Source organism: Cucurbita maxima, unplaced genomic scaffold, assembly GCF_002738345.1.
Source record: "Cucurbita maxima cultivar Rimu unplaced genomic scaffold, Cmax_1.0 Cma_Scf00076, whole genome shotgun sequence".
NCBI classification, from domain to species: Eukaryota; Viridiplantae; Streptophyta; class Magnoliopsida; order Cucurbitales; family Cucurbitaceae; genus Cucurbita; species Cucurbita maxima.
The window spans coordinates 331,195-344,285 of record NW_019272092.1 but is presented as its reverse complement, the minus strand read 5'-3'; the positions used below and the strand labels follow the sequence as shown (position 1 = coordinate 344,285).

The 13,091-nt window shown below is 37.1% G+C and overlaps 2 non-coding genes across 2 annotated transcripts; one reads left to right on the top strand and one right to left on the bottom strand.

The window, feature by feature from the left end:
- Nucleotides 1–5,589: 5,589 nt before the first annotated feature.
- TRNAI-AAU lies at nucleotides 5,590–5,663 on the bottom strand. The gene has a single exon. It is a non-coding gene; the product is annotated as a tRNA-Ile (tRNA).
- A 3,180-nt stretch (nucleotides 5,664–8,843) lies between these two features.
- On the top strand, nucleotides 8,844–8,917 carry TRNAK-CUU. Its single transcript has one exon. It is a non-coding gene; the product is annotated as a tRNA-Lys (tRNA).
- The last annotated feature ends 4,174 nt before the right edge of the window (nucleotides 8,918–13,091 follow it).

The window sequence follows — 13,091 nt, the reverse complement described above, 5'->3', positions numbered from 1 at the left end:
TGAACAACATAGTGGAAAACATATAACATTAGTTTAAATAAAAATAAAACAATGCCCTGATCTAACCTAAGGATCACTAAAAATAACATGAATGCAATTACCCTAACTTTGGTTTCTTGGCCTTGAACCCAACGTTGTCATCCGTAAATGGGTATCTTTCCTTTACTTTAAAATAAGAGTAGCATGTGGTTTGAGTACTTTAATAAATACTCAGTAAGTAATCCCACTATTAGGGTCGGAATATGAATCACGTGTAATATAGTGGGACCTATCCTTTCATAAATACATTGTGGCATGGGCTTGGGCTTTGCTTTTCAGTCCGAGCAGAGTTGAATATGTTGTAGTTCCCTACACACGACTCATGAATGTGCACATTGACCACCAGGTGGGTTGGTATAAGAGTACTCTATGGGTTTGCCTCGTTGAGCTTGTGCACACTCACACTACCAAAATACCATGAAGGGAAACGACCAGCATAATATCATACGGAACATAAATATTTTAAGGTATGTGTTTGTACTAATCATAATGGGGAAGTATCTCGATGCACCTCCCATATAAAATGCATGAGATCCCNAACATTAAAACACGACATAACGTTCCTATGAGACATACATACTTGATTCTTGTCATATTGTTCATGATTAACAATACATGATTTTTCTAATGTTTCATAGGCATAGGGTGTACGAAACATAATATAGAAGTATCTTGATGCACGTGGTATACAAAATGCATGAGGTCCCATAACATCAAAGCATGACATATATTCATGGCGCTAGTCATACCTCAAATCTATTCCAAGCATAGTGTTCATATAAGATATAAATACTTGATTGATTTCATATTTTTAATAATTAACAATACATGATTTTCTAATGTCTCATAGTCCTAGAATAGTGTATATGATATCATAGCGTAACTTGTATGCAACATATCGTATATCATATCATCTACATAACATAGTATATGTCATACAATTATAAAACACGATATGTGCAAGGGCCACAGGTAGCGATGTCCATTCCCCGTCATCATCCCCACCATCTACTTCATTCTCCATTTCCATGAAATTCTCTATTTATTTGTGTGCAGATCAAGGTAAGGGATTCATGGCAAGGAAGTGGCAGGGATTGGATTCCCCATGGATAATTTTAGTGGGATTTAAATTCAAGAGTCAGTCTTGTAGGGTAAGGCCAAGAGTTTTGAAGATGAAAGGCCAAGAATCTTTATAGGAATAATGACTTTTTAAACGGTTAGGAACAGTGGCATTGTTATGTCTATATTTAATTTTAGAAAACCTTATAAATACAATTGTTATTACTATCGTGGTAAAGTAGAGTAGAGTAAAAAAAGAAAAGGAACAGAGAAGAAATAGAAGGTTTTTTCATAGTGTTCTTTATCTCATTCTAACATTAGTGTGTGGAACTTATTTCACTAATTTATGAGTTTTCGTTAACAAAATTATATCAAGCCAATGACGAATGTGGGTCAAATTCCTCTACCGCAACTAGTGAAGACAAAGTACGGGAATTGAAGCATTAATATGAAAGCTTTTCTCGGTTCTCAAGATGCATGGGAGGTGGTTGAAGAAGGGTTAGAAGAACCAAAAGATACCACGGATTATACAGCGGCACAAAACAAGACGTTAAAAGAGGTGCGATCAAAAGATAAGACGTCACTATACATGTTGTTCCGAGCCGTTGACGAGTCGGGCTTTGAGAAGCTTGCCAATGCAACTACTTCAAAAGAAGCATCAGAAAATTTAAGAAAAGTGTTCAAAGGAATCGATCGAGTCAAGCAAGTGCGTCTCCAAACTCTTCGTGGCAAGTTGGAGAACAAGAGATGAAGGAGTCAGAAAGTGTATCTGACTACATCACGCATGTACAAACTCTGGTTAACCAACTCAACCGAAATGGAGAAATGTTAGCTGAGACTCGGGTTTTGGAGAAGATTTTAAGGTCATTAACCAACAACTTTGAGAATGTTGTATGCGCGATCGAAGAGTTAAAGAACCTAGCAACATTCACAGTCGACGAGCTAGCCGGTTTTCTCGAGGAACACGAGCAACGTAAGAAGAAGAAGGAGGAAACACTTGATCAATCACTTCAAACCAAGGCGTCAATCAAAAATTAAAAGGTACTCTACTCTAAAAATTTTGAAGGTAGAGGTTTTGACAATGAAAGCAGTAAAAATGGTCATGGTGCTCAAGGAAGTAGTCATGAAGGATAATATAAGAAGAAGGGACAGCCGAGCCAAGCAAATTGGCATGGATGAGGACGCAATCGAGGAAGAGGCGGCCGATCAATTTACTCCAACATTCAGTGCTACAAATGTCACAAATATGCACTATGAAAATTATTATAACTCCGACAAATGTTACAATTGTGGCAGAGGGGCATTTTGTAAAAGATTGTCGAGCCGATAAAAAGGTGGAAGAAACAATAAACCTAGCCTTGGTGACGCAACAAACGAAGGTCTTAGGTCTTCTCTTGATGGCTCAAAATGAAGATCTGAAAGCGTAAGAACACGGCAGAGAAAAAGACGATGGCGGTAGATGTGAGGCGGTGAAAACCGTTGGAAACGAGGGGATACACAACGAATTCGGCAAAATTGCAATATTGAAGATGAGAAATTCGAACGAATCTGGATTGAACACTCAATCGGCGAACGAGCCAAAGAAACTTCCAGATCACCAAAAGGAGAATAAAGATTTAAAGCAACAACCAAAATCTGCCGTAGATAAATCTATGGAGAAGTCTTAGTTGTAGACATTGAAATTCCTGAACGAGCGCATTTTGAAGGAGAAAGTAGAGATTGAAAAAGAAAAGAAAGCTTTTAGAATTGGAGATTGAAAGCTTAGAGATGGAAGGACTGAGCTGAGTGAGAGTTCTTTCTATCTCAAACAAGAGAAGAAAGAGAATGGGAAAGTAAAGAATTGAAGAAGTATGGAGAAAGAGAGGAATGCTACTGATAAGTCATGGGTTCAAAACCAAGGTGCGTGCTGAAAAGTGAAATTCTTTACATTGAAGCGTGGTACCATACGGATCGAGTTGAACATCCTTCTAGTCAAACTTGGTTAGACATGGCGTGGGTCGGAAGAGCTATCGTGTGTCGAATATCGAGTGGAGCCGAGTCACTTTACAACAAGCCTGACGCGTTATTCCACCTAATCGTCAATACGTGTCCCTCAGGCTTTCTGACACGCTTTCCCTCCCGCAAGTTGACACGTGGCCGCTTTCCCTCCCGCAAGTTGACACGTGGCTTGTCGGCTGTCTAACGCGCTTTCCTTCCCACAAGTTGACACATGGCTTGTCGAAAATTTTTCTCTCATGAGAGTTGCAATACTGAATCTGGCTTTCAAAGTGAGTTCATTAACCTTCTTGTCCGTGAAAAGACTCTGAGAAATCCAAGAATTTCATCTTTCTTAAAAGAACATATCGAACGGCCAAAATAAGTTCATTTACCTCCTTCTTGTTCCTGAAAGAACTCTCAGAAATCCTCGAATTTCATCCTTCATTGAAGAACATATCAAACGACTCAGATCTAAAGAAAAATTTTGAACGACCGTATCATCGGTTTAAAGTTCATAATTTTGTAACCCCGTATCATGAAAAGATATTAAGAATTAATAAAACTTGGCCTATGTAATTGTCGAACCTACGACCTTCACGTTTTTAACACTACAAACTTACAACTGAGCTAATTGGGCATAAATTTTATGCACATTATAGATCATTAGCTCCTAATCCAGCCAATCGAGTTTCGTTTACATAACTTTATGCATAATAAACTTAAAAAAATCATTATCTTCTAAAGTTCATAGTGTTTTAACTCGTATCATGAAAAGATATAATTAAAAATGAGGGAAATTGGCCCATGCAATTGTCGAATCTGTGACCTGCACGTTATTAGCACATAGCTCTAACCAACTCAGCTAACAGGCCATAGATTTTCTCGCCTGACAATGCGCCTGACGCGTTATTCCACCCAATCGTCAATATGTGGCCCTCAGGCTGTCTGATACGCTTTCCCTCCCACAAGTTGAAACATGGCTTGCCGGCTGTCTCACGCGCTTTCCTTCCCACAAGTTGACACGTGGCTTGACGAAAACTTTTCTCTCGTGAGAGTCGAAATACTGAATCTGGCCTTCAAAATGAGTTCATTTAACTCCTTGTTTGTGAAAAGACTCTAAGAAATCATCGAATTTCATCTTTCGTAAAAGAACATATCGAACGGCCAAAACTAGTTCATTTACCAACTTCTTGTTCCTGAAATGACTCTCAGATTCTCTCGTGAGAGTCGAAATACTGAATCTGGCCTTCAAAATGAGTTCATTTACCTCCTTGTTTGTGAAAAGACTCTAAGAAATCCTCGAATTTCATCTTTCGTAAAAGAACATATCGAACGGCCAAAACTAGTTCATTTACCAACTTCTTGTTCCTGAAATGACTCTCAGAAATCCTCTAAAGAAAAATTGTGAACGGTCGTATCATCGGTTTAAAGTTCGTACTGTTGTAACCCCGTATCATGTAAAGATATTATTAAAAATTAATAAAACTTGGCCTATGTAATTGTCGAACCTACAACCTCCACGTTTTTAACAGGACAATCTTACAAACTGAGCTAATTGGGCATAGATTTTATGCACATTATAGATCGTTAGCTCCTAATCCAGCCAATCGAGTTTCGTTTACATAACTTTATGCATAATAAACTTAAAAAATTCATTATCTTCTAAAGTTCGTAGTGTTTTAACTCGTATAATGAAAATATATAATTAAAAATGAGGGAAATTGGCCAATGCAGGTGTCCAACCTACGACCTTCACATTATTTGCACAATGCTCTAACCAACTAAGCTAATAGGCCATAGATTTTCTTGCTTGACAATGCGCCTGACTTGTTATTCCACCCAATCGTCGATACGTGTCCCTCAGGCTATCTGACACGCTTTCCCTCCCGCAAGTTGACACGTGGCTTGCCGGCTTTCTCACGCGCTTTCCTTCCCACAAGTTGACACGTGGCTTGCCATAAAATTTTCTCTCATGAGAGTCGCAATACTGAATCTGGCTTTCAAAGTGAGTTCATTTACCTCCTTGTTCATGAAAAGATTGAGAAATACTCGAATTTCATCTTTCGCAAAAGAACATATCGAACGGCCAAAATAAGTTCATTTACCTCCTTCTTGTTCCTGAAATGACTCTCAGAAATCCTCGAATTTCATCCTTCATTGAAGAACATATCGAACGACTCAGATCTAAAGAAAAATTGTGAACGGCCGTATCATTGATTTAAAGTTCGTAATGTTGTAACCCCGTATCATGTAAAGATATTATTAAGAATTAATAAAACTTGGCCTATGTAATTTTCGAACCTATGACCTCCACGTTTTTAACACGACAATCTTACAACTGAGCTAATTGGGCATAGATTTTATGCACATTATAGATCGTTAGCTCCTAATCTGGCAAATCAAGTTTCGTTTACATAACTTAATGCATAATAAACTTAAAAAAGTCATTATCTTCTAAATTTCATAATGTTTTAACTCGTATAATGAAAAGATATAATTAACAATGAGGGAAATTGGCCCATGCAGGGGTTGAACGTGCTATCTTCGCATTATTAGCACGACACTCTAACCAACTGAGCTAATAGGCCATAGATTTTCTCGCCTGACAATGCGCCTAACGTGTTATTCCACCCAATCGTCAATATGTGTCCCTCAGGCTCTCTAACATGCTTTCCCTCCCGCAAGTTGACACGTGGCTTGCCGGCTGTCTCACGCACTTTCCTTCCCACAAGGACATTGAAACGACGTGACCGAGGAAGAACAGAACGTTGGATTGGGTAAGGAAGACAGAACGTTGGATTTTCGAACCCTCTCAGATTTGAGTGTTTACGCCCTTACGAACCAAACAAACACCATAAACGAGATTAGGGGGAGGAGGAGACTAAAAAATGGAGGAAAAAGAACATTGAAACGACGTTACCGAGGAGAGAGAGTCGCCGAAAAATTCTCTAGTAATCGGGGTGAGGGAAACGAAGTCCGACACGAGATCCGACTCACGACCCAAAACCCACAGGCAACCCTAACCGATGTGAGGGGTGGAGAAGATGAAGTCCACCTGGTCGGACCAAAACTCGAATACCCGCAACCTCATTATAGCCAAGCAACCCCATACCTAGTTTGCTCCAGTAACCTAAAATACAAAGCTTCGACCCAACAATGCAATCAGATACCAACTAACACCAGTCAAGTAGTCTACTTCCTCTGTGCTTGGCCCAAAACCCCACATTCAAACAAAAAATACACAGAACACGGTCTAACCCATGATCCACTACACCTACTTGTGTGCCCACATGAACATTCAAGACCCATGCCCCGACCCACTTTGCGACTTGCTCATGTGTCAATGTCCCTCAATGACAGGGTCACTACTGCATACACGGGCCCCTTCGGCTTAGCTTCTCGGAATTTTAGGTTAAAAAACAACATATTTGGCTTGATTTGACATTTTTGACATGAACCTTTACATTTTTTACCTTTCCGAAGCTGATTTTTTTTAACATAGGTAATTATGAATCAATTAATAGAGGTCCTAGTGGACAGTTATATCAAGGACGCCAGTATATTCCAGGCTCACAAATCATCATTTGTTATGCACTCAGGTAGTATAGAAAATCAGAGTGTCCTTGAGATTCAGGCGTAAGGGTAAACTTGTACAATACTAACTTTTGTAGAAGCTTGGAAGCCATTTTAAATCTCTAGTGAGTTCAAATGATTTCAATAATGATAAGCTATTGTATTTTTATTTTACCTTTATTTGAGTTGCCAGGAGTGGGATTTGAACGCACACCCTCTACCTATTCTATATAACTATTTTTATAAAGAATAGCACTTTATAAAACAAAACCTTTCTAAGTTATAGAAGTTGGATTTCAACCCACGGACTCACAAGGACCAAAACTTGAGTCGTAAAGCCCCACTCAACCATCTTAACTATTTATTATGAGACCTAACACTGGCTGAAGAGTGGAATGAAGCAATCCTTATAAGGGTGTGGAAACCTGAATGAAGCAATCCTTATAAGGGTGTGGAAACCTCTCTCTTAAAGATGCGTTTTAAAACTTTTAAACTTACACGATACGTAACATGCCTAAACAAACAATATCTGCTAGCAATTGGAGAGGGACACAAAACATTAACTATAAGGTTGTTGATATCTCTCCCTAATAGACATATTTTAAAATCGTGAGGCTGATGGTGATACGTAATTAGCCAAAGTAGACAATATCAGAGGTGGGCTTGGTTTGTAACAAATTGTATTAGAGTTAGTCATTGGGTGGTGTGCCAACGAGATTGCTGGGAACACAAGGAAGTGGATTGTGAGATCCCACGTTGGTTGTGGAGGGGATGAAACATTTTTTATAAGCATGTGGAAATCTCTTACTATTAGACGTGTTTTAAAACTGTGAGGTTGTCAACGATATGTAATGAGTCAAAGTAGACAATATCTAGGCTAATACTCATAATTTGTTGGAATAGTTCAGTTGGTTAGAGCGTATGATTGTTGACCATAAGGTCGGAGGTTCATCTCTCTTTTTATCAATGGGAATGAATCATTCCATTTTAGTATATGGAAAAATTTAACCCTCCAACAAAAGTGGACAATGTTATATAATTATGTAGGTTCGTGATTCCTAACATTGTTACAGTCTTAATCTAGCATTCTTAATAATAATATTGTGTTCTTTTTAGGGGTAGCTTCAATACAAAAACATAATGTAAAAAATATTTTAGCATAAAGCAGTTACATCATGCATGTTCTAGTGACTCTAGGTCCCTAGAAAACTAGGGTCGTTACATATAATCTACACCTAAACATTCTTTAACCTAAAGAAAAACCCATGGCAACTCGCTCAATCAAGGACTCGATTACCACCTACAAGTAGGTTACTTATTTAGTTGCACTAGATATTTCTTTTCCTTTTTGGGTGATCACTAATTGTTAGTTAAGGTCATAGAGGAGGGTCGTCCCAAGCCATCAGTTCTATATGTACAAGTTGTTGTCCTTAGTTTTCGAATCTCGTTCCAATTTTTATCAAAATTTTCTTTGTCACGTCAGTTCTATGTGTTACGAATTATTGTCCTTAGTTTTCGAATCTCCTTTCAATTTTTATGAAATTTTTTCTTTGTTAGGATGTGTCATGAATAATGATTTGAAGTCTTAGAAAGTTGAGTTATTATAGTTGTGCTTTGAAGTTATTACAGTTCTTATATGCTTAAAAAATCATGTCGTGACAATTTTAAATCTCCAGTGAGTTCAATTGATTTCAAAAAATGATATGCTATTGTATTTTTATTTTACCTTTATTTGAGAGTTGTCAGAAGTAGGATTTGAACCCATGCCCTCTGATCCCGCATTGGTTTGAGAGGAGAATGAAAGAATAACTTATAAGTGTCTGTAAACATCTCTAGTAGCGTGTTTTAAAACTGTGATTCTAACGACGATTTGTTACGGTAAAAAATGGACAATATTTTTTAGTGTTTGAAAATGGGAACGAAACATTCCTTAGAAGAGTGTGGAAATCTCTCCCTAGTAGACTCATTTTAGAATTGTGAGGTTGATGATGATATGTAATGGGCAAAATCGGACAATATTTGTTAGCGGTGGGTTTGGGCTATTACGAAAGCTATCAAAGTAAGTCACCAAGCGTTGTGCCAGCAAGGACGTTGGGCCCCCAAGGAGAGTGTATTGTGAGATCCAATATTGGTTGGAGAGGGGATGAAACATTCCTTATAAGGATATGATGGGCTTGAGCTATTACAAATAATTAGCTGGAATAGCTCAGTTGGTTAGAGCGTGTGGCCCTTAACCACAAGGTCGGAGGTTCAAACCCTCCTTCTAACGATGGTAATAAGTCTACCTACTCTATGACTTGTTAGGATGTGACATGATATGAAAGTATGGTACTTATGATATTGTACCCATACCGCATGGGAGCAAATGTGTGTGTATGTAAGTCATGAGTAGAGAAGTATGCACATCAAATTCTACTCGAACACGAATATGAGACCAAGGCCATGAAATGATATTTTATGATAACCATGATTTCATGTGTTTGCGTGAGTAGAGAAGTAGTGGAGTTACTTAATGAGTATTTCTTAAAATACTCAAGACATGCACTACTCTTATTTTTTAGGTAAAGGCAAGACACCTCTGCACAAATGACGATGTCGAGATGACGACCATGGGATCCAACGTACACAACACTAGTGAGATAGAGGGGTAGGATCAAACGTACAAAGATGGTTAACATCATGAGAAAGAAGGAGAAGAAACAAGATGTAGACAACGAGTTTTGATACGGAGGAATGAAGAAAGGAAAATGCATGGAAACGAGTGGAGAAGACGAAGTCCACTTACTCGGACCCAAACTCGAATACCCGCAACCTCATTCCAGTCAAGCAACCCCATACCCAGTTTGGTCTAGTAACTAGATACCCACCAACAATCAGTCTAGTAGTCTAGTTTCGTCTACTTGCTCGAACCCAAACTCGAATACCCGCAACCTCATTCCAGTCAAGCAACCCCATACCCAGTTTGGTCTAGTAACTAGATACCCACCAACAATCAGTCTAGTAGTCTAGTTCCTATGTGCTTTGCCCAAAACCCACATTGAAGCCCAAATACACAGAACACAGCCCAACCCACGGATCCACTACACAGACCTGTGCGCCCACATGAACATTCAAGACCTGCACCTCGAACCACTTTGCAACCTGCTCATATGTCATTGTCCCCCAGCGATAGAGTCACTGTTGCATACACCGGCTCCTTCGGCTCGGGATCTCGGAGTCCTAGGCTAAAAAATTGCGTATTATGTTCGGTTTGACATTTTGACACCGACCTTTATGTTTTTTGCCCTTTCGAAGCTTATTTTTACTTTAATAGAAATATTTAAGGTCAGTATAACGTCTTATCTCTGAAGTTCAAGTTAAATTAAATTAGAAATGTAAATTACTAACGAAGAGAGATGGACGTTTTAATAGGAAACAACAACTGACAACACTTGAAGTAACTTCGAGAGACAAAATTCACGCTCGCATGTGTGAGTCATGTGTAGGGATGTACTACACATCCAATTTTTCCAGACTAGAGGCCACCCCTATGATATTTTTAACAATAGGTTCCTAAGATCATTAGTTGCATGTGTTTGCATTCCCTAGCCTCAATAGTCGAGTCCTTATGAGTATTTCTTAAAATACTCAAGCCTTGTACTACTTCTATTTCAGGTAAGGGCAAGACGCCCCTATATAGCTGACGACGACATCAAAAATAGAGATAATGACATGTGCATAGAATAGTAGTATTTTATTTTCTTAGGCATAGGTTAGTATAGGGAATTTTTACTTTGATGTTTTAATTGTTTTAGAAAGATGCTTTCAAATGAGTAAGTCCATGACACTATTTTAAGATGAAGTTTAATTGCTTAATTTCGTATAAGAGCATAGGATATGATGACGGTGGCAACTTTAGGCTAATAGAAATCTAGGTTCGTTACCGTTGGTATCAGAGCTCTAGGTTATAGATTCAGTAGACTTACCTACGAGATAGGCTTGGCACTGTTGGATCGGTATGGCAACCCTAGAGGGGGGGTGAATAGGGTTTTAACGATAAAAGTGTTTAAACTTGATTAATTTTTCTAATGATAAAACTTTTTACAAATAAGTAGAAGATGATAATTACTAAAACAAAATAATTCAAGTCAAAACAATAATCAAGTAGAACATGCAATAAACATAATGATAATCTTGAAATTAAATAGGAAAGAGTTAGAGAAAATGACACCGTAGTTTTATAGTGGTTCGGTCAAACTCGACCTACTCCACTCCCCAAGCGCCTCTTGGGAATTTGAATAAAGAACTTTTCCGACTCTTTCCACGGATCAGAGCCAAACCGGTACACCGCTCTTTTTTACGAGTTCAAGAGCAAACTCAATCCTTTCAACGACGCAGGATCAAACCGATACAAGTTTTTGAGTTTGATAATAACACACCACAACTCTCTCAAAGAGTAGATTTACAATTTGGGATACTGACAACTATTTCCTCACAATATAATAATAATCCCTCTCAAGAATAAGATGAAAAGAAATAAACTTGTAAGCTTGGAGAGAGCAATAAACAATGGAGACTTTGAACAAATGAGGATTGAAGAATGTATGTAAGTTATATCTTTTAAAAATGTGGGGAAGATGAGTTTATATAGAGGAGAAAAGTGGCAAAATGTAGGATTGAATATTGACCATTGGATTGTGTTAGGAATAATGGAAGGTGGAGATTAAAAGTAGTTAAGTAAGAAAATTTTCTAAATTCATTTATTTCAAAATTTTAATATAATAGTAATATAATATAATAATAATAAAAAGTTATGTGAGTAACGGTAAAATGTAATTCAAAATTTATTATAAATATAATAATATAATAATAATAAAAATGATGTGAGTAACTACCAAAATTTTAAAATATAATAATATAATAATATAATATAGTAATAATAAAATTCGATGTGAGTAACGGTTATATTCAAATTTATATTTGTAAAAATAATTTTATTTAGAAATGTAATAATAAGAAAAACTCCACCATGTGTTACTCTTCCAATATCATAAATGTCATACTTTGATATATTTTGATTTGTCCATCATTTTGATTTTGTTGCCACATCATCACGTCGGGTATGTTGTCTCGACTCTAATTTCTTCGTTTTAGCTCTGATTTGAGTAATTGAAAAGTTGTTGTAATCGTTATTCCCGACCTTATACTGTGGACAGTTCAAAAAACTGAAAATAGTTAATAATTAAAAGTAGGTTTGTTATCATCAAAACATCAATAATTAATTCATTGAAATTAATTAATGTGAGATCAAGGGCCAATAAGCCAACACTTGGCACGTTCCAAGGTTTTACCATCGATGTCCTGTCACCATCACGTATGTCTTGTATAAGATAAGAAAAAGAAATGCCTTTAATTGCATGTACTTTTTTTTGTTTACTAATATTGAATGTAATTTAGTATCAAATATGTTGAGCTCTAACTATATGATTTATGGTAGCATTATGTTCCACCTAGTTGTATTTTTATGAATATGTCATGTTTGCTAAATTATATGTTGTGAATATATGTGATATGATGCAATTTATGTTAGAGAGATATAGACTTAAGAAAAATTATATATTGGTTTTAGAATCATGCCACATAAAGGGCACGAGAGAGGAGAACGAGGATGGAGACGACCCTGTATTAGAGTTAGAGGAAGAGGTGGAGGTGAAGATAGCCCTCCTCGTGAAGGTTTAGTGACTAGGACGGACGCACCTTAAGTTGTGCTACCTTAGGCTATGGACCTCCAATAGCATTGATAGATGAAATAAATCTCACAACAAACCTGATGTGAGAATCGTTTCAAGCACTACGATCATGTTCACTCGACAAGCCAATAGGGTGTGGAAATGGGAATGAAACCAACAAGCCAATAGGCCATCCTAACTGCTTAATGTTATACATAAGAATTACTATTTCTATTGGTGTGATTCCTTTTAGGGAACCATAAGTAAAACAGCTAAAACTTATTTTTGAACGTGGACAATATCATACTATTATGGAGGTTTGTGATTTCTAATCATCAAGCATTCTCAATGAGATTTCATAGGTAATATTATCTATCCTTTTCTATTGAATCAAAACCCTTGAATTGAGTTATAATGTTATAGTAATTTTCGTTTTCTATTAAATCAAAACCCTTCAAGTGAATTATAATTTTCTAGTTCATTTTTGGGGTATCTTTGAGTTTTCTATCATTGTTACTTAGTCTTAATCGAGCATTCTCGATGAGACTTCATAGGTAATATTATCGTCCAACCTTTTATGTTGGATGAAAACCCTTGAATTGAGTTATAATGTTTTAATAATTTTCAAGGGTAGCTTCCGATTGTTGAAATAAAATGTAAATGCAACTTTGAGCCGAGTTTTTTTTAGGTATCCCTTTTAAGGTGTTTGATGTATATTGACAGTACCTATATTGC